Source organism: Gossypium arboreum, chromosome 10 (assembly GCF_025698485.1).
Source record: "Gossypium arboreum isolate Shixiya-1 chromosome 10, ASM2569848v2, whole genome shotgun sequence".
Taxonomy (NCBI): Eukaryota; Viridiplantae; Streptophyta; class Magnoliopsida; order Malvales; family Malvaceae; genus Gossypium; species Gossypium arboreum.
Window position 1 is genome coordinate 26586061 of NC_069079.1, and position 22032 is coordinate 26608092.

General features: G+C 35.8%; 2 non-coding genes across 2 annotated transcripts; one reads left to right on the forward strand and one right to left on the reverse strand.

Moving 5' to 3' along the window:
- Positions 1–19131: 19131 nt before the first annotated feature.
- LOC128283237 (small nucleolar RNA R71) lies at positions 19132–19238 on the forward strand. Its single transcript, XR_008273579.1, has one exon. It is a non-coding gene; the product is annotated as a small nucleolar RNA R71 (small nucleolar RNA).
- Positions 19239–21709: 2471 nt separating this feature from the next.
- On the reverse strand, positions 21710–21816 carry LOC128282701 (small nucleolar RNA R71). Its single transcript, XR_008273055.1, has one exon. It is a non-coding gene; the product is annotated as a small nucleolar RNA R71 (small nucleolar RNA).
- Positions 21817–22032: the final 216 nt, after the last annotated feature.

A 22032-nucleotide genomic window follows, 5' to 3' on the forward strand; every position in this document is an offset into this window, starting at 1 on the left:
CAAAGTTTCACCTTGGAAGAAGGTGCTTAGATTTGGTCGTAAGGGCAAATTGAGTCCGAGGTTCATCGGGCCATATGAAGTATCCGAACGAGTTGGGCGATCGCATATCGATTAATTTTGCCCCCGAGCTCGAAAAGATTCTAGCGTTTTTCATGTCTCGATGCTTGACGATATAGGTCGATCCATCGCACGTAATTGCTCCATCTGAGATTGAGATTTAGCCTAATTTGAGCTATGAAGAGGAACCGGTTCGCATTATGAGGCGTGAAGTAAAAGAATTGCGCAATAGGAAAATCCTGTTAGTGAAGGTGTTGTGGCATAAACACGGAATGGAAGAAGCCACTTGGGAACTTGAAGACTCTATGAAAGAGCGATACCCGAGCCTATTTACCGGTAAGATTTTTCGGGGACGAAAATTTCTTAAGTGGGGGAGAGTTGTGACATCCCTAAATTGACCCTAGTCGGAAAGTGGTTTCGGGACCACTAAACCGAGTCATAATAATAATTAACCATCATAATTGATGCTCATTATATGCATATATGCATGTGTGAAAATTTCATGTTTGGATTTTGTTAATTGTAAGTGAATTTTTATCAAATAGGACTTATGTGAGAAAATTTAGAAATGTGCTAGGCAAATGTAAGGTGGCCTATTAATACATGTGGGAAAGTGTTGTCCTTGCATGTCAAATTAGCCAAAATGAAGCATGATGGCTGGCCATGCTATGAGTGGAAACATGTTGCCAACATGTTTAGTTAGTAGATTATGTAGGAAGAATAAAGAAATGAAAAAAAAAAGAGAATATGAAGAAAAACAAAGAAAAGAAAAAAAAAAGTGTTCATTCTCTCATTTTCTCCTTGCTTGGCGAATGTACTAAGAAGAAAGGGGAAAGCTTGAGAAAATCAGCCATGGGAGTTTGCTAGACTAAGGTATGTTGATGTTATCCATGAGATTCATGCATGTTTTTAGTTGATAGTTTGAGTTCCACCTAACCCATGGTCTAAACCTTTACCATGAAATGGGGATGATATTCGGCCATGGGTGTTGTCTTCTTGGTATCATTGATGTTTGATGTTTGATGTTGTGGTGGTGAGGCATGAAGATGAGTTAAGTTTCGGCTAAGGTGGGTTTGTGTGGATGTCATTTGCATGCTAAGTGTCAAGCTTTGTAATGATATATGTGTATGGTGTCTTTGATGTTGTGAATGGAAGTAGAAGAAAAGTAAAAGAAATTTATGTAGAAATATGATGTATGTGGATTCATAGGATGTTACAAATAGATGTGAAGCTATGCTAGAAGAGAAAAGAAATTGACCAAGTGTTCATGGGAGGAAAACTATGTGTTTGAAAGAATAAAAATGATGCCATAATTGATAGTATAGGTATTCGCTATTTAATCAAGTGTGTAGGTGATGTTAGATCAATTTTAGCACATTCGGCTATAGATAGGCATGTTGATAATCTCATTTAGACAATTAGACATAAAAGGGTGGTAATGAGGTTGAAAATTGTTGAATGGCTAGTTGGGTAATGAATGAAGCATTCGCCATATGGGGTAAAAATGGGTCATATGCTCATGAGATAAAATTTTGTGAATTGATGTATTAATGATGATAGTATAGTTGATGTCATGTATATATGTATAAATATTTGGCAAGACGGTTAAACTAGTTAATTTATTGACTAAGCTCAAGAAGCTCGAGGTGGAGAAACAAGCAAAGGCAAAGGAAAGAACATCGAGTAGCCGAGTTGGAACCATTTTGCCCAACACAAGGTAAGTCATTAAGCACATATGTTTGATATTGCTTAAATGATTGTAAAATCTATGCAATTGTATTTAATGGGATGCTATATATATATATATATAAATGAAATTGTATGTGTATGGAGTGATGACAATTGTTGAATGTAAAAGAAATAGTGAAATGTGTAGAAAGTTTGCTTTCGGCACTAAGTGTCTTGAACAATACGTGTGTACGGTGACGAGATTGGCACTAAGTGTGCATGCTGGAAATATATGGCACTAAGTGTGCATGCTGGAAAAAATACTGACCTTGGGTGTGCGAGCTCGAAGGGTATGGCACTATGTGTGCGGGCTTAAATTGGCACTAAGTGTGCGAAATCGAGTATTAAGCACCGTGTGTGCGTACTCTATATATATGGAGGTGTGTCTCCATCGAGTTGAGTATGGACAGCGGATCGGGTAAGTACCTCGAGCTCATGACGAATAGAAAATACGTTCATGCTCGGGGTTGAATTTGGTAAGCCTTAAATCTATGTGATGATTGAAATTGTATGATTGTGGTGGAAATGAGTTAGTGTGTGAAAATGCTTCAAATATCTTGTTGTGTAGAATATGAAATGTGGATGTATGACTTGGTATGAGATTGGACCAAAAGGTCCGAGGAATTATGGTATAGATTCGATATGGATGAGTACCTAACCTCGTTTATTATTCATGTTGTAGTAACTTTATCAGTGGATTGATGAATGCTTATGACTTACTGAGTTATAAACTCACTCGGTGTTTTCTTGTCACCCATTTTAGGTCTCTCGGACTCGTATTGTTTGCGTGATCGGAACCGTCGTTGAAGTCATCACACCGGCTGAAATATTTTGGTATTGTCTTCGTTGTTGAAGAACATTTGGCATGTATAGGCTATTATATTTTGTTGAACTGTGGGTTGTAAACTTTAAGCCATGTGAAAATGGCCTATGTGGTCGTCGAGTGGGATGCTAGAACCTATAGCCACGAGTCTTAGAAACTTTAATTTTGATAAGGTGGCCATAATTTGTGTCATGTATGATGGATGATTAAGGCCAAGGAAAGATTCATGAAATTGGCATAGTCTACTGCAGTAACTGTTGCGGACAGCAGCAGTGAGGTGAGATTGAAAAATCACTAAAAATAGTAGAAGTAGAATTAAATAGTGAATAAATTATGCAATTTAACCTTGATGAATCTAGTTTAATATGGATGGAACAAAACGACCATATGAGCAGTATACTGAGAGATATTAAAGTTCTCGTGAGACAGGTCCAGAACGGTTTCTGGGTCCCCTGTCGTGACTTTGAAAATTTACTATAAATTATCAAGAAATAATTAGAAGTCATGCCTTATATTTGAAGATTCCATTTTGAGTCTAGTTTCATTAGAAACAAACGGTACCAGTATTAAAGCCCTGTACAGAGAGATATTCAAGTTTTAACGCGCGAAGGTCAGTGTAGTCGACTCCTGTAACATTGGTGACTTTAACTAATAAACTGTACCAATTGGCCTGACCAAAAATTCTAGAAATAAATCCATGGATAGATATATGAGTCTAAATTCATGGAAAATTTACGGAATCAGTTTCCGAGTTTTGAAACTCGAGATATGATTTTTAAGGCGACAGTGACGCAGTTAGCTAGCCTGCCTAGAACAGCAATCAGATTTTACAAAGAGAGAAATAAGGGAAGTAAGCCCGGTAACACCACGTGTTCAAATCCGGTGACGGTCACGGGTTTGGGGTGTTACAATAAATTTTCCCTAAAACTAGACTCATATATCTATTTAATAAATTTTTTGTAGAATTTTTGGTCTAGCAAATTAGTACAATTTATTAGTTAAAGTCTCCTTTGTTTCAGGGTTCAACTGGTCTAACCTCTGTGTATTACGAATCAGATATCTCCTTGTACAGAGTTTCAATGACTATTCCGTTTGTTTCTAATAAAACTAGACTCAATAAGGAATCTATACATATAAATCATGACTTATAATTATCTTTGAAAAATTTATGGTGAATTTCCAAAGTCAGAAAAGGGGATCCAGAAATCGCTCTGGACCTGTTTCACAAAAATTTAAACATCTCATAAAATATAACTCATATACCTATTTTGTTCCATCCATATGAAAATAGACTCATAATTCTTCAATTACATATTTTATTCATCATCTAATTGTATCTCTACTATTTTTAATGATTTTTCAAACTAACATCACTGTTGCTGTCTGAATCTATTTTATGGTAAATTTTACCTATTTCATGGTTTCCATGGATTAGCTAGCAATTTAGCATACATAACACCAAATATGATCATGATTAGCCATTCCAATGGCTAATCATTACCAAAAATTTCCATACCACTCAATAACCATATCATAAGACCATATATACAAAATGATTATAATGCTATACATGCCATACTCAAAATATACAAGCCATTATGCCAAGATGGTATACGGATAGTGTGAGTGTGCCTCCAACCATTCCCGATTTCCGAGCTGGCTTGTCAACACTACAAGGAATAAAAAGGAGGGAGTAAGCATAAATGCTTAGTAAGCTCACATGCAAATAGCAAGTAACACAACTATATACGCAAACATAAAATATCATTTGCATAATCATCACCGAGACATTCATATCACATTTTCATTTATCATCTTACCATATTGTTGTTATATCGAGTTTTCAACCCGAGGGTTAAGTACATACCTGTTCAAAGTATTCATTTCACAACACTTACCAATCGTCCCTTTCATCTCGAGTAGTCCTCCATTTGAGTAGAATTTTACCCGTTGAACACATCGAATATAATTGGATACATGGAAAGTTTGCACATAAGTGCCACATATGTAGCCAAGCTACCATGTAACCCGCCCATAAGTGAACTCGGACTCAACTCAACGAGCTCGGATGCCTAGTTACATCTCTCGAACTCGGACTCAACTCAATGAGTTCGGACATTCGCATCCATAAGTGAACTCGGATTCAACTCAACGAGTTCGGATGCCCAAATATCCTAGTGATATGTCACTTGTATCCTAATCCATTCCTAAGGTTCAACGGGACCTTTTTCCCAATCATGTGTCTCAACCATCTTCTAGGAATGCCGTTACCGATACTCGATAGTATTTCACATTTTCCAAGTATATCACATAATTTGACATATTAACAAACAATTATCACAGTATAATATTTCATAATAATTATCATATCATTTAAATAACATTAAAACATTTAAAATAATAACTATGTTACCAACATTTACATATGAACTTACCTCGCATGCGAAAATGGCTACTTTTACCATTTCGTCCACAACTTGGTATTTTCCCCTATTTTAGCCCGAATTTTAGTTTTCCTTTCTCTATCATTTAAAATATAGTCTAATTAGGACTCACATTATACAAATTTACCCAAAATCATATTTTGGCAAAATTACAATTTTGCCCCTAAACTTTCACATATTTACACTTTTTCCCCAAAGCTCGTAAATTAAACTTCAGCCTATTTTCTTATGTTTTATGACATGATGATCATTTTTCCCTTCTATGGTAACATCAAATTCTCACTCTAGCATGTACTTATGACTATTAGGTATTTTTACCGATTAAGCCCTTTTGCTCGTTTTCACGTAAAACCGAGTAGTACAAGTTGTCTAACATAATTTAAAACCTCATATTCTATCATAAAACACCAAAATACACAAATTTCACCTATGGGTATTTTTCCAAATATGAACCCTAGGTTGAATTATTGCTAGCATAAGCTTAATCGAGCTAGGGACTCCAAAAACATAAAAATCATTAAAACGAGGCTAGAACGGACTTACAATCGAGCTTGGAAGCTTGAAAACCCTATCCATGGTTTCTCCTTGCTATATTCGGCCATGGGGTTGAAGATGAGCAAAATTGGCTTTTAATTTTGTATTTTAATTCATTTTACCCCTAAATGACCAAAATGCCCTTACTACTAAACTTTTCAAAAATTCCATCCATGTCCAATTTTTGTCCATAGACTTAGAAATTGGTAAAATTTCTATTTAAGACTTCCTAATTAATATTTCAAAACAATTTCATACTAGAAACTTCTAGAATGCAAGTTTTACAGATTATTCGATTTAGTCCCTAATTTCAATTTAAGCACTTTATACATAAAATTTCTTCACGAAATTTTCACACAATCATGCAATCATATCGTAGACCTCAAAATAATCATAAAATGATTATTTCTATCTCGGATTTTGTGGTCACGAAACTGCTATTCCAACTAGGCCCAAAATCAGGATATTACACTGTGTGTTTACTACTGAGCATTCTTTCTGGGCTAATTAGGGTGTAGGGGACACACGGCTGGAACACATGCCCATGAGGCTGACCGTGTGTCACACACGGCCTAGACACATGCCTGTGTGTCTACCCGTGGGGAAAACTTTGAGGCTATTTTCCAAGCCAATTGCCACCCTTATTTGCACAAACACATACATGACTTCAAGGGCACTTAACATGGCAAAATTATGCACTTAAACACCCACAAATAAGACATGATCATGATCATTTCATCTTTACTAATATATGTATAAGACTCTATACTTTGTCAAGCCAAATTTATAAATTTTGCATGCATTAAAAGTCGTAGGTTACTTTCATTTAACATACTTCATCATCACATTCACTCACAATTCCATCATCAAACATCCATAGCCACGACACATCTCATCACATACACACAACAACCAACCACATCGCAATTGCATAGGCACATGCATGCATATATGAATAGGTTTACAACCCAATAATCAATATGAGCCACATCTTATGGCCTTATATAAAATGAGTCAAATATCATCATAAACCAACACATTTGGCTAACCAATATGACATATAACAAAAAGACCAAGTCCCTATACATGCCATACCCAAAATACTTAAATTCACTACACCCAAAAGATTAGTTTGATAGTGTGAATCGAGCTCTGACATCCTTCGTTCCCCAAGCTAGCTTGACGATACTATAAGAAAATGGAAAAGAGAGGGAAGTAAGCATAAAGCTTAATAAGTTCACATGCAAATAAATAGCAACATAAGCATGGATATTATACAATTAACATAACATAATTTACATATATGTCATCATAGTTACATAAGCATAACTTACTCATTCTCAATCTTACCAAATCATTCATATGAGTTTTTCATACATACCTATACCAACTCGTAACACATTCTCATATTTCCTCATCATTGATTTACTTGTTGCATATCTCACTTATTTACCCGCTGAACACTTGGAATACTATTGGAGACACGGAAAGTTTGCACATAAGTGCCACATATATAGCCAATGCTACCTCATATCACATATCACACATTGCTCACTCTTAAGCTAATTACGGGCCTGCTCATACAAGCTGACAGTCAGGACGTAACTACACGGGCTGCTCACACAAGCTGACAGGTACCCGTAACACATGCCAGGCTATCCAGCCACCCGTAAGACGTACATGACTAGCACCTGGATTCACATAGTCACATATACACATAATCTCATGAGCTCATAAACACATAGTTCCTAGTGACATGTCACATTGTATCCTAAATTATTCCTAAGGTTCAAACGAGATTTTCTCGATGTCACATATTCGTTGAACTCGTTCATAATGTCATTCTCATAAACCATGATGTCGTTCATACACTCATCATAACAATTAAACATAGAAACTCATACATTAATAAAGCATTAAAAAATGATTCGACATTGCATTATTTACACATGAACTTACCTCGGTACCAAAATATGACTAATTATTCAATTTAGTCCATAACATTGTTCTTTACTCGGTTTAGGTCCGGATTTCATTTTTCTTAATCTATAATAGCAAATTCAGCTTATTTAATCATCACATTATTCAAATCAGTCCAAAAACTATTCTTTGGAAAAAAGTACAGTTTTGCCCCTAAACTTTTAAATATTTATAAATTACTCCTTAGGCTCGTAAAATGAAATGTGTCCATTTTATTTGTTATCCAAGCCTAGCCAACCCTAACACATGCTCATAACAACCCGCAATTTCCTTCAAATCAGATTTTTACTACTCATTTGTACAACTTTTACAAAAAGGTCATTTTAGGTGTTTTTATACAAAATCACTTAGAAAAAGATGTTTACAACACATCAAACTTTCACATTCCCCTATTAAATATCAAAATACATGCATGTAACACATGGGTAAGTTTTTGAACATGAACCCTAGCTCAAAATAATGGTAGAAGTAGCTAGATCATGCTTCAAGGATATCAAAAACATAAAGAAAATTAAAAACGAGGTTAGGGAGTGCTTACAATAGAGCTTGAAAGGATGAACAAAACCCTAGTTAGGGCTCCTTAGAATTTCAAAAATGAGGGAGGAATATGGACACAATTTTGACTTATATTTCCCTTTTTATTCTTTTATTAACCAAATGACAAAAATGTCCTTATGGCCTTTCTTTCAAAATTTTCCTATTCATGCCCATTTTTTTCCATAAAAATAGAATTTGGGTAAATTTATATTTAAAGACCTCTAATTAATAATCCATGGAAATTTCATGCTTAAAACTTCTAGAACTCATATTTTGCAACTTTTGCAATTTAGTCCCAAATGTCAAATTGGACTCCTTATCAATAAAATTTCTTCATGAAATTTTAACACAAGCATGAAATCATAGACCTCATAATAATCATAGAATAATTATTTCTACTTCGGATTAGTGATTTTGAAGTCATTGTTCTGACTAGACCCCAATTTAGGATGTTACAAAGGCTAATATTGTAGCCGATGCTTTGAGTCATAGAATGATCTTTGATTTGAGGGTGATGTTTTCTCGCCTAAGTCTATTTGATGATTGGAGTCTATTAGCTGATTTGCAAGTTAAGCCGACTTGGATTGAGCAGATTCGAGTTAAATAGTTAAGGGATGACTCTTTGGTTTTGTGATTCTGTCAGGTTGAGGATGGTAGTACTTCTGATTTTGGGCTGAACAGTGATGGGGTTTCATGTTTCTGAGGCCATATTTGTGTGCCTAACAACTCTAATTTGAGGTAGTTCATTCTACGAGAAGCGCATAGTAGCCCTTATGCAATGCATCCTGGTAGAAATAAGACGTATCATGATCTGCATAAGTTATACTAGTGGCCGAGTTTAAAATGGGAGGTAACAGATTTCATCTCTCGTGTATAACATGTCAGTAAGTTAAAGCTGAGCATTAACTGCCTTTGGGTTTACTTCAACCTGTTAAGATTCCCCTTTGGAAACAAGAATGAGTGACTATGGACTTTGTTAGTGGGTTGCCATTAACACCCATTAAGAATGATTCTGTCTCGGTCATCGTGAATCGGTTGAGTAAGTCTTCCCATGTTATTCCTATTAATACATACTATTCAATTTAAAAATTGACCAGGTTATATATTTCTGATATCGTGAGACTTCATGGGGTTCCGGTTTCGATTATTTCTAATAGAGATCCTTGCTTCACTTTTCAATTTTAGAAGAAGCTTTATAAGGCTTTAGGTTCGAGATTAGACTTTAGTGCTACGTTCCATCTTCAAATAGATAGTCAATCTGAGGGGGTGATTCAAATACTGGAGGATATGCTTCAGACTTGTGTGATTGATTTTCGAGGTAGTTGGGAGGAGTTTCTGCCGTTAGTGCAGTTCGGTTATAATAATAGTTTCTAGTCTAGTATTTAGATGAAACCTTACGAGGCTATGTATGCTCATAAGTTTCGTACTCCATTGTGTTAGACTAAGTTGGGTGAACGATGGGTTTTGGGTCCTGAGTTGGTTTCCGAGACTAAGGATAAAGTTCCACTGATTCAGGATCATCTTAAGGGGACTTCTGATAGGAAAAATTCATTTTCAAATTTGAAGAGGAGAGATATTGAGTACTCTGTGGGTGATTATGCCTTTTTAAAGGTATCTCCTTCGAAGAAGGTCTTTCAATTTAGACATAAGGGCAGGTTGAGCCCTAGGTTCATAGGGCCTTATCAGATTCTAAAATGTGTGGGGTCGATTGCCCATCAGTTAGAGCTACCTCTAGAGTTAGATCATTTTCATGATATGTTTCATGTCTCTAGGTTGAGATGGTATTGGTTTGACCCATCTCATGTCATTTCTGTTGAGGAGATTGAGGTTAGACCGAATTTGACATTTGAGGAGAAGCTGGTTTAGATTCTGGATCAAGATATTAAGGTCTTGAAAAGGAAGTCCATTCCTTCAGTAAAGGTTCTTTGGCAGAATCACGGCACTGAGGAAGCTACTTGGGAACCTGAGGACATGATTCGACAATAATATCTGCATATGTTTGAATCAGGTAAATTTTGAGGCCAAAATTTCTTTTATGGGGGGAGTTGTAACGCCCTAAAAATATAATGTTTGATTAGTTAAATTCTATCATCAATAAATATCTGTTTTAATGGTTAAATGTCTAAGCTATGTCTTTAAGGTCTTGTGTTTGAGTCCTTGCATGGGTGGATTATCAATATTTTTATTCTTTCTATGTGGGTCGGGTAGGTGGTTGAGTTTGAGTTAATTTCAAAATCAAGAAAAGGTGGTTAGTTATCTGAAATAGGGTTAGTGGTTAGTAGGTTTGGATTTTTTTTTAAATTTATTAGTTAATTGTTAACAAAAATAAATTTAAAATAAATTAGTTTTCCCCCTAATTTTTGGCTCACAAGTCTCTACTTCTACCATTCTTTTTTTTTTTTGTTTTTCTTTTATTTTTCTGCAATCTTTCAAATCACATTGATTTTGTTTCTATTTTCTTTTGAGTATTTCCTTCTTTTTCCTTTACACCCCTTTATGATCGAGTCTTAGTTCCGTAATTATCTTCTCTTTGTTGGCATTGCTTGTCTGTAAGTTGGTTAGTTTTTATTTTGATGTGTTTTTACGTGGATAGTAAGAGGGATGTTAATTTTAAGAATATGGAATTAATCATTTTAAATCGATTTGTTTTAGGGGAAGAACGCCTATTACTTGACAATTCCCCCAAAGTTGAGTCCTGTGCTGCTGTTACGTGCTAGAGTAAGTTATTAATTCTAATTTGGGGCTGAGTGGTTGTGTGGATTTTCCATATGAGTTCATTTGGTATTTTGGGATAAATCAAGAACTTTGTTCTATAAACTGTTTTGTTATCATTGTTAATTTTGTGAAGTAAATAATGATTTTAGGTTCTGGATGGGTTGTGAGAAGTTTGGCATCGAAATCGAGTCAGGTGTGTATTGAAAAAAAAAGAAATACTGAACGGAGAAAGCCAAAAATCTGCACAATCAACACCACATGGCCGTGTGCCAGATTGTGTGGTAGGCCGTGTGTGACAGGTCTAGGCTATTTGGGCTGTGTGGGCAGCTCGGGCATGTGTGAAGTCGTGTGGGCCACACGGGCTAGTCAATTTGGCTGTGTGGGCTATGCGGGCGTGTTGGCCCAAAATTATGATTTTTTTCCTAGGGTCCTACACATCATTCTAATCGATCGTAGGCCTTTCGTGGGGTCAGTATGTGATCGAATAGACTATAAAATATGAAATCTGGTCATTTGCTAGTATAAATTTTGATATATGTTTGTATATTTGAGACGTCATATGATAAATAAACCTTATGATAGGTTACTCATAACCCGAAAAATGCTATGTATGCCTTGTACCTATTATGTCATGCATGTATAACTGTGGCATGTCTAATTTCAGTTTTATTCTGTATTTGCATCTAGGATGGGTTATATTATGTGGTGGAAGTGTTTCTATGAATGGCGATAAATTGTCAATACATTGTCAGGTCAGCTACAACTATTCTGAAAGTGTCATATCAACACTAAGTGGTGTGTAGGGTTGGCTGGGTGTTTCATTCCCCATATGGCGTGTTAGGATGGTCGGAGATGATGTGTAGCAGATGGGATAGGAAAATATGTCTGTATCTATACTTCTTTGTAATGATTTTGTTTCTTCTAAATTTTCTGCTATAAATTAATTGTTCAAGTTATTTTTACACACTAAGTTTCGATGACTGATATTTTCAGGTAATCTTCATACTTAGGTAGGTCGGTGACACCGGAGCTCGGTTACAATAAATTTATTTTGTTTGATTCTTTTAAATTTGGATTTAAGCGTTTTTATAATATTTGGACTATTTTGGACTATTTTGGTTATGGGATTTATTTTTTATTTTTGCGTGACACTGTTCAAAATGCTTTATCAAAAATGACGATTTCCTGCAAAACAACTGTTTTTGAGAAAATAAACTTAGTTTTTCCAAAACGTAACGATCTAAGAATTTTTGCTGCAAAGTAGTCGTTTTATTTGAAATGTAAGTAAACATCATTTACAAGTAAAAATTTAAGTTAGATATGTTTTCTATTAAACTGGGGTGTTAAGTAATAAAATTTATGACATTTTCCAAAGGTTTTGAAAACTGGATTTACAACTGTTTTACGTAACATCTCCAGATTTGGCCATAATTATAGGTCGAGTTTGGAGTGTTACATATTGTCTTGAAATGCTGTGGATGAAATTGAATATTGAGATATGGACTAAATTGAATAGAAATTTGTATGTCTTAGTTGATATAAGAAATTAGCATAAAATGAGCTTATGTCATATTATACAATGAAGTTATAAATTGATATTAGATTAAGAATGATGGGATGTGAATTGAAATATATGATGAAATTGGATATTGATTAATCTATTAACTGTACAGGTTTATACTTCGTTTAGCCGATGATGCACTTATGTGCCAGTATAATTGCTTCAGTATATCCGATGATGGACTTATGTGCCAGTATCTTTGCTTCGATACATCTGATGATGCACTTACAAGCCACTATGATTGCTTCAACTTATTGATGATGTACTATGTGTGCTAGTATAATTACTTTGGTTCATCTGATGATGCACCTCGTGTGTCAGTATAATTGCTTCGACTTGCCTGATGATGCACTATGTGTGCCAGTAACTTTTTTTGGTATATTCGATGATGCACTACGGTGCCAGATTGAGATGCAAGTTGCCTATTCTATGTATCAATCTTGAAATTCGAGTTAGGTTAATAGGGGTAATTAATAATATGTCTGGAAACTTATATTAAAACAAACTAATATGATGCTTGAGATTTTGAATATGTTTATATATGAAATCAAAATAAGAGTATATCATGTAAAGCAAATAGAATCGAGCCTTAGGGGCTAAAACAAATGTGTGAACGAGTTAGTAGAGTCCAGAATCAGAATGATCGGTAAGTATAAGGTAAGTAATGGAATAGGTTATGACAAGTTGATTAAAGCAGTGCCTTTGTTATGTATAAGATAGAAAAGTGAGTATAAAAAGTATAGCTTTGATGATAATGTTGAAATGTTAAGTAGATTGGCTTACCTAATGGGATATGCACGCTTATATATATATATATGAACTTATACAAATTACAATTTGAGTTCAAATACTTATTTCCATGCTTTTATATTAATTTATAATCTCTTAAATCATAAAGGTACCACTAAGCCCTATTGCTCAGTGTGCGATTTATTTTTTTCAGTTTGCAGGTTTATCTGACTCTCAAAGCCCTGGAACTTGAAGTTAACATCCAAACAATCGTTTCTGACCCAACAATGTTTGTATTAAGTGGTTCATTTTAGTTCTTTGGCATATACCTAGGGGTATTTTGGTTTAATGTCTTAAATGGTTAGGTTGTCAAGTTGTGATCTTATGTAAATGTTTAGATATCATATTTAAATACATTTTCTAAATTTGATTTGGAGCCTTAGAGTTAAAGGCTATGAAGCTTTTTATGTGTTTTGGTTTGTTTTTGGAAATATGAATGGTATAAGTTAGATTAATTGATTGATGTTAGAAATTGGTAGTTTGATGGTACTTGGAAGAACCAATTTTGCTCAAATTGTCTTGAATGCTTTGGTATGTGATTGATATGGTAGATTGGAATGTGCTTAAATATGATTTTAGTTCTTCCAAACTTGTACCAATTTGGTTCTTATGAAAATAATGAGTCACGTCGTGACGAGAAATAGGGCAAAGTCCATATGGGGACATTATTGCTTTAAGATCACAACGAGTTCCAAACAAAGAACTGCGTCTGATCGTGTGATTCGTAACAAGTAATAAATATTTATAATGAAGATCAAACCTAGACTAACTATTATCACGATGTAGGCAAGTGTACCTATCGAACAGTAGTATAGTTTTAGCAAGGCCGGATTGTCGAACCCAAAGGAACTAAAACTACTAGTAATGACTGTCTTTTTATTATCTAGCCTAAGAATAAAAGGGTTTGTTTTAATTAACTAATTATCTAAACTAAGAACGCACTGAGAAAAGAATTTGGGAATTTCTTTTGGGAAAATCGATTGACATGAGATAATACCTAAGGAAAAAACCACCTAGACTTTACTTGTTATTCTGGCTCCGAATCGGACGATTTATTCATTCAACTTGTTCCGTAGAGATCCCTAAGTTATGTTTTATCCCTATTCAAGACTAATAACGTCTAATCTGTAGATTTAATAACCGATACTTTTCTCTAATTAACACTCTAGGGTTGCATTAACTAGATCTATGGATCCCCTTATTCAGTTTCACCCCAATCTAGAAAAATCTTGTCACCCTATTTCAAGGCGCGCAATCAACTCCGCTTAATTATGACAAATGTACTCTTAGACAGGGTCTATTCCTCCCCTGAATAAGAGCGTGTCTTGAATCAATATCTTGGGATATCAAAACAAGAATTAAGAATACATAATTAAGAACAAGTTAATATTTATCATACAATTCAGAAAATAATAACAAGATTCGTCTTAGGTTTCATCCCCCCTTAGGTATTTAGGGGTTTAGTTCATAACTAAATAAGAAAACATCTCAGAAGAATAAAGAATACAAAACATAAAGAAAACCCAAAACTCCTAAAGGGAAATTGAGGAGAGATCTTTAGTCTTGATGATGAATCCGCCTTCTGAGAACTTCCTTGGGCTAATTCCTTACCCCCTTCTTCGTCTCCCTTTTCTTCCTCCTCTAGGGTGTATTTATAGGCTTTGGAATGCCTAAAAGCTCTCAAAATTAGCCTTTTCTGAATTGGACTCAACTTAGGCTCGGCAGGGACACTCCCATGGCACACGCCCGTGTTCGATTACTTCAGGCCGTGCTTGAGCCTGCCAAATTGACACGACCGTGTGGTCTGCCCGTGTGAGGAGGTCCAGGCCATGTTGATTTCATACTTTGACCCATTTTCTCCGTTTTTGGCCCGTTTCTCGTTCCTTTAGCTCTCCTATGCTCTTCTAAGTATAAAACATGAAATTAAAGCATTAGGAGCATCGAATTCACCAATTCTAATGAGAAATCATCCATAAAATGCATTAAACATGGGGTAAAAATATGTATAATTTACGGTTTATCAAATACCCCCACACTTAAGCATTTGCTTGTCCTCAAGAAAAACCTTCAACTCATAATCAAAATAAATTCTCCTCAACTTATAATTCTTATCGATAATATCTCAAAATAATCCATAAGCAATCATACATTGAGAATTCAACTAAAAGAACATAAAAGTTTCAAACATTCCAAGTTGAGTATTTAATCATGAAAACATAGGTGTCTCTCCGCATCTAAGTAATTACCTTTGATTCAGAATATCATAGAGTTTCACATCCTCATTAAAGATTCACTCAAATCACTCGAAGTGTTTAAGGACAATAAATGAAGCACTCAATAGTCAATAATGAAAAGTCATTACCATAGGCTTGCATGAAAATCAAATCTCCACCACTGTAATTTAAGATGATACATCAATCAAAAGGTCTTTAGAGGGTTGTAATGAGGGTTGTTAGGGGGTGTGGTCACAAGCTGAAAGAAAGGGTTAGAATCGAGATTGAATTGAAAAATTTGCCTAACTAGAAAAAGGGTTAATCTTCACTTGCGTACAACAGAGCTTCTCTCAGAATATGAAAGTACATATATGTATACATAGTTCTTTTTTTTTTTGTTAAGAACAAGTTAAACTAATATAGACTAACTATTAAGAACAAAACATAGCTAGGCAGTCCATTCAACTCAAATCTCGACAAAAATAGGGATTAATTTAGGGGATTTCGACAATAATGGGTTAAAGGTTAATATTAAGGGTAATACAAGAAATGGCTTGTTAGGCTCAAAGGGGTTTACTAGGGGTTAATCGTCGAGGTAGGCTTTTCATGGCATGAGTGGGTTAATCCTAAGTGCTTTAATCATTTTGACATATTAAATCAAATGGTGTGGTTTCGACATGCATAATCAAGCAAGTTCTGGAATAACAGTTCAATATTGACGCACTCAAAGTAATAACAAAAGTGAGCATGAAAAAATTAATAGATGCTCAAAAGACTCAAAAATCTCACAAAAAATTAAGGTTTTTTGATGTTTAGACTCGTGAATTCCAATTCAAAGTAATACCTAGACTTGGGGAAACAACCTATTATTTTAAATTCTTAAAAGTCAACTTATCATGCTTGATTCTCTAATGTCTTAAAGTTTCAACAATCAATGCATAAATGCCTATGTTTTAGTTCAAGATATATCAATCAAAATCATAAATCAATTAAAATTTATCCTAAATATGATATGAGATCTTTCCAAGAGAACAAGGTGATCATTCAGGGATTTTTCTGATAATAAAATAAATACCCCCCACACTTAAGATGTACATTGCCCTCAATGTAAAAAGATAGATATTATAATATAAAAATAAGATATGGGGAGAAGTGAAACTTCTTGTATGATGAATGGATGATATCCTTGGATTGGCGAGATCGAGTATTGGAGATAACTTTGGATGGCAAGCTTGACTCTGAAGGTAAGCCATTTTTTTTTGAAAAGGAAAATAAATGAATCTTAAAAATGAATGAATCTTAAAACTTAATAAAAGAAAAATAAAATAAAATAATTATTCTAATTTTTCAAGTGGCACAACAGGGGTACACGCCCGTGTGCGCCGTGGCTCGGCCGTGTTTGTCGCGAATTAAGATCTCACCACTCGGTCTTCTCGCACGCCCGTGTGTATAGGTCGTGTGGCTACATGATCGTGTTGCACGGCTGTGTCTGGCGTGGTTCGCTTCTCCCATGCCCGTGTGTACAAGCCCCACGCCCGTGTTGGGCCATGTCGCACGGCCGTGGCGTTTAATCGTAGCCCATGTTGGGGAAATCTTTTGCCCTGTTTTCACACAGCCTTAATGTCTCTGTGGAAACACCTGTATTCAAGATTTCTATTCAAAAGTTAGGAGTTAAATATCAAAATTGAAAGAGATTAATATTGTTAGTGCTCGTGTTGCCTCCCGAGAAGTGCTTATTTATAGTCTAAGCTCGACTTACCTCTCCCGTGAATGGTATGGTGGTTTGAGGAGTTTATACTCCTTATTCCTGCTATCAATCTCATCAAAATAAGGTTTTAATCGGGTGTTGTTTACCTTAAAAGTGTCAGACTTGGGATGATTCACCTCCATCGTACCGAATGGAAAAAAACTGAGTACCATAAGAGGGATTTCCTTATTCGGTGTGGTAGTGAAAATGTGGGGATCTGTGGCATATAATAAGACGTTATCACCAACCTTAAGTTGATTTGGAGAGGTATCGGGCTCGTTTTGGCATAGTTTCGATTTGTTGGGTGTTCTTGGTTTGTGCGTCCACCATTCATCGAGTTCCTTGATTTGTAGTCTTCGATCTTCATGAATAGGTCCTCTACTATTGCTTGAGAACAACTCGTGTGCTTCCTTCAGACTCATTTTCTGCAAAGTAGGTTGCACCATATTGTTAGGTTTAGTAGAATGGTTTAAATGATCACCTTCAATTCCTGATGTGTTGCCAGAATTGCGAGCTTGAAGGGTGATTATTTCGTCTCCCACCCGGAGTGTGAGTTCACCTGTGCCAACATCAATGATGGTTTTAGCAGTTGCTAAAAAGGGTCTTCCTAGAATTAAGGGAGTGTTGCTATCCTCTTCTATGTCTAGAATAATAAAGTCAACGGGAAATATAAATTTTTCGATTTTAACTAGCACATCTTCAATAATACCTCTAGGGAATCTTATAGTTTTATCTGCTAATTGAATGCTCATACTAGTCTGTTTGGGTTTCCCGGGACCTAGTTGCTTAAACATTTTGTAAGGCATGACGTTGATATAGCCCCTAGATCAGCTAATGCATGATTAACATTTAAACTACCAATTAAGTAAGGAATAGTAAAACTCCCTAGATCTTTTAGTTTGTTGGGTAGTTTATTTTAGAGAGTGGCCAAGCAAACTGCGTTTAGCTCCACATGCGACGCCTCGTCCAACTTTCGCTTATTTGCTAAAAGCTCCTTTAAAAATTTCATTGCGTTTGGCATCTGCGATAGAGCTTCAAGAAACGGTAAGTTAGTATGTAATTTTTTTAAGAGTTTAAGGAATTTACGAAATTGTTCATCTAAGCGGTCTTTCCATGTCGCGTTGGGGTATGGCACACGAGGTTTATATTCGACAGGCACTGGTTTGTTTTTATTATAATCTACCTCACCTTGACCTTTGCTTACCACATTTTCGTGCCTCGATTCTGGTTTAGGCTCAACGACTCCTTTGTCATCTTGAATATTAATTGCGTTGAGCTGTTCCCTTGGGTTAGGTTCGGTATTACTTGGCAAACTACCTTGTGGGCGTTCGGAGATTAGTTTGGAAAGCTGGCCTGTCTGAGTCTTGAGTCATTGGATTGACACTTGTTGATTCTTAAGTGCTGTCTCGGTGTTCTAAAAATGGGTTTCTGACACTGATATGAACTTTGAGAGCATCTCTTCAAGATTTGGCTTATTTTCCTATTGGTAGGGTAGTTGTTGGTAGCACAGAGGATGTTGTGGTCTTTGATTTCCTTGACCACCGCACGAGAAATTGGGGTGGTTCCTCTAACCTGCATTGTAAGTGTTACTGTATGGATTGTTTTGAGGTCGAGGATTATTACCCATGTAGTTTAATTGCTCGTTATCCATGCTGTGGCCATAAGGTTGGTATTCTGAATGGTTTGTTCCACCGCTACTTGCTTCGCACTGCGTTACTGGGTGAACCTGTGAAGAATTAAGAAAAACATCAATCTTTTTATTTAAGAGTTCTACTTGATTAGAGAGCATGGTGACCGAATCAACGTTATAAATGCCGGCTGTTTTCGTTGGCTTTGTCCTCATGACTTGCCACTGATAGTTATTCAGTGACATTTCCTCAATGAACTCATAGGCATCTTTCGGTGTTTTATTATTGATGGTTCCGCCCGCCGCTGCGTCAACCATTTGCCAAGTCGAAGGATTCAGACCATTGTGAAATGTTTGTACTTGGAGCCAAAGCGGTAACCCATGGTGAGGGCACCTTCTCAAAAGGTCCTTGTATCTCTCCCATGCATCGTAGAGTGTTTCTAAATCCATTTGCACAAAAGAAGAGATATCATTACGTAATTTAGCCGTTTTACCCAATGGAAAATATTTTAGTAAAATTTTTTTGGTCATTTGTTCCCAAGTAGTAATTGACCCTCATGGTAACGAGTCCAACCACTGTTTAGCTTTGTTCCTCAATGAAAAGGGAAACAACCGAAGACGTATGGCATTATCAGAAATGCCATTGATTTTAAATGTATCTCAAAATTCCAGAAAGTTTGCTAAGTGAGCATTGGGATCTTCATCCTGTAAACCATCAAACTGAACAAATTGTTGTATCATCTGAATAGTGTTAGGTTTTAATTCAAAAGTATTTGCAGCTACAGTAGGTTTAACTATGCTAGATTCAGTTCCTGTTAAAGAAGGTTTAGGATAATCATACACAGTACGTAGAGCAGGATTTTGATTAACCGCAATTGCAGGAGGTAGCTGATTGCCTTGCTTTTCAGCCATCTTTTCGGTTGGGGGTTGAGTATCGTCTTCTTGTTCGTTCTCTGTGTATCTTAAGCTTCGCCTTATTTCTCTTTGTTTTCTACAAACTGTGCGATCAATTTCTTCGTTAAAAAGTAGTGGCCCTGACGGGTTTCTTCTAGTCATAAACTATGAAAACCTGCTAAGAGAAAGAAAGAGTAGGTTACTAAATAAAAATAATAAAATTAAATCAAATTGCAAGAAAAATAAATGGCTAAAGTAATAAAAATTGAGCGTTCCTAATATCTTAGGTCCCCGGAAACAGTGCCAAAAACTTGATCACGTGATTCGTAACAAGTAATAAATATTTATAATGAAGATCAAACCTAGACTAACTATTATCGCGATGTAGGCAAGTGTACCTATCGAATAGTAGTATAGTTTTAGCAAGACATGATTGTCGAACCTAAAGGAACTAAAAGTACTAGTAATGACTGTCTTTTTATTATCTAGCCTAAGAATAAAAGGGTTTGTTTTAATTAACTAATTATCTAAACTAAGAACGCACAGAGAAAAGAATTAGGGAATTGCTTTTGGGAAAATCGATTGACTTGAGACAATACCTAAAGAAAAATCCACCTGGACTTTACTTGTTATTCTGGCTCCGAATTGGACGATTTATTCATTCAACTTCTTCCGTAGAGATCCTTAAGTTATGTTATTATCCCTATTCAAGACTAATAACGTCTAATCCCTAGATTGAATAACAGAGACTTTTCTCTAATAAACACTCTAGGGTTGCATTAACTCGATCTATGGATCCCCTTATTATGTTTCACCCTAATCCGGCAAAATCTTTCACCCTATTTCTAGGCGCGCAATCAACTTCGTTTAATTATGACAAATGTACTCTTAGACAGGGTCTATTCCTCCTCTAAATAAGAGTGTGTCTTGAATCAGAATCCTAGGATATCAAAACAAGAATGAAGAACACATAATTAAGAACAAGTTAAATATTTATCATACGATTCAGAAAATAATAACAAGATTCGTCTTAGGTTTCATCCCCCTTAGGTATTTAGGGGTTTAGTTCATAACTAAATAAGAAAACATCTCAGAAGAATAAAGAATACAGAACATAAAGAAAACCCAAAACTCCTGAAGGGAAATTGAGGAGAGATCTTCAGTCTTGATGATGAATATGCCTTTCGAGATGGATCAATCAGCTTCCCTGGGGTAATTTCTTACCCTCCTTCTCCGTCTCCCTTTTCTTCCTCCTCTAGGGTGTATTTATAGGCTTTGGAATGCCTAGAAGCCCTCAAAATTAGCCTTTTCCGAATTGGACTCAACTTGGGCTAGGTAGGGACACGCCCGTGGCATACACCCGTGTTCGATTACTTCAGGCCGTGCTCGAGCCTGCCAAATTGACACGGCCGTATGGTCTACCCGTGTGAGGAGGTTCAAGTTGTGTTGATTTTGTACTTTGGACCATTTTCTCCATTTTTGGCCCGTTTCTCGTTCCTTTCACTCTCCTATGCTCTCTTAAGTATAAAACATGAAATTAAAGCATTAGGATCATCAAATTCACCAATTCTAATGAGAAATCATCCATAAAATGCATTAAACATAGGGTAAAAATATGTATAATTTATGGTTTATCAGCGTCGCATGAGGAACCCCTGCCATCGTAAAGTCAACCCAAAATTTTTAATCCTTACAATTTGGTCCTATTTTGACCTTGGTTTAATAATAGAGCTTTTGTAAGATTGTATAATACCTGAAAATGACTATGTAACACCTTATACCCGACTCGATCGCTAGGTTTGGGTATCGAATGTCACAATCACTCAATTAACTTGAATTATCTTCTAGTTTAACTTATTAATAATATTTTGGCTTCATTAAATTACGATATTTAAATATGACGGAGTAACAATGATGTGATTCGTCTACGGTTGTTTCCATTCTCGTTTTGCGACAACACCTATGAATGGTTCAATTCCCAAGAACTAGGTTCCATCATGACATGGGATGACTTAGCGGGGAAATTTTTACTCAAAAGTTTCCCCATTAGTCAAACCATCTAATTCAGGAATGATATTGCTAATTTTAAGCAATTCAAAAGTCAGAATTTATATGAAGCTTGGGAACGCTTCAAGTCACTACTTAGGAAGTGCCCACACCACAGTATGCTGGACTGACTTCAATTGCAATTTTTTTTATAATGGATTGGAGGAGAGCTTAAGAGTCGATTTAGTTGGCGCATCAATCGGAGCCTTTATGAATAACACATATGAGGGAGCTTGTTAATTAATTGAGGACTTGGTGATGAACTCATATATGTGGCTGGGCAAGCGCTTTTCATATAGGCAGAAGCCATTGAAGACTAAGGTGGTAAAGGAAGATG